At 43.0% G+C, this 823-nt stretch overlaps 1 non-coding gene across 1 annotated transcript; it reads right to left on the bottom strand.

Annotated features, from left to right (window-relative positions):
- Positions 1-317: 317 nt before the first annotated feature.
- Positions 318-424, bottom strand: LOC141694624 (small nucleolar RNA R71). Its single transcript, XR_012563912.1, has one exon. It is a non-coding gene; the product is annotated as a small nucleolar RNA R71 (small nucleolar RNA).
- Between the last annotated feature and the right edge of the window lie 399 nt (positions 425-823).

The following is an 823-nucleotide window of genomic DNA, read 5'->3' as shown; positions in this document are numbered from 1 at the left end:
CATTGTCCGGCCAGCTATCAGAGCTAATACCTTTGAGATCAAGCCTGGCATAATTCAATGGGTGCAGAATTCAATCCAGTTTGGGGGGTTCTCCAACTTAATATCCAAATATGCACATTAGGGATTTCATTGAGATCTGTGACACCTTCAAGTTTAATGGTGTTTTTGAAGATGCTGTGAAGCTGAGACTGTTCCCATTCTCTCTGAGGGACAAGGCTAAAAGCTGGTTATACTCTCTACCAGCTGGTTCGATTACTACTTGGGAAGATCTTGCTCAGAAGTTTCTTACTAAATTCTTCCCTATGGCGAAGACAGCAGCAATCATGAATGCTCTTACTCAATTTGCGCAGCAATCAGGAGAATCTTTATATGAAGCTTGGGAGCGCTACAAGGAGATGCTTAGGAAGTGTCCTCATCATGGAATGCCTGATTGGATGATCATCAATTGTTTTTACAATGGGTTGGGAACACAGTCCAGACCTATGCTCGATGCAGCAGCAGTGGAGCATTATGGGCAAAGAGCTATAAGGAAGCTTATGATCTAATTGAACTGATGGCTGCTAATGAATATCAGTATCCAACCCAGAGATGTCCAAAGGGCAAGGTAGAAGGAGTTCTTGAAGTGGATATAGCTACGGCTATCACTGCTCAACTAAAAGCGTTGTCTATGAAGATCGGTTCTCTGGCTAACTATGGTGTTAAGCAGATAATTAGTGTTTGTGAGCTATATGCAGGTCCACATGTGATGGAGCAATATGCTATATCTATTGACTCAGCTCAGTTTGTGAGCAATTTTCAGAGATCGCAGCAGCCAGTTCCTGCC

This window comes from Apium graveolens, chromosome 10 (assembly GCF_009905375.1).
Source record: "Apium graveolens cultivar Ventura chromosome 10, ASM990537v1, whole genome shotgun sequence".
Lineage (NCBI taxonomy): Eukaryota > Viridiplantae > Streptophyta > Magnoliopsida > Apiales > Apiaceae > Apium > Apium graveolens.
Note: the sequence above shows the minus strand (reverse complement) of the source record. Positions and strands in the feature narration are given on the sequence as shown.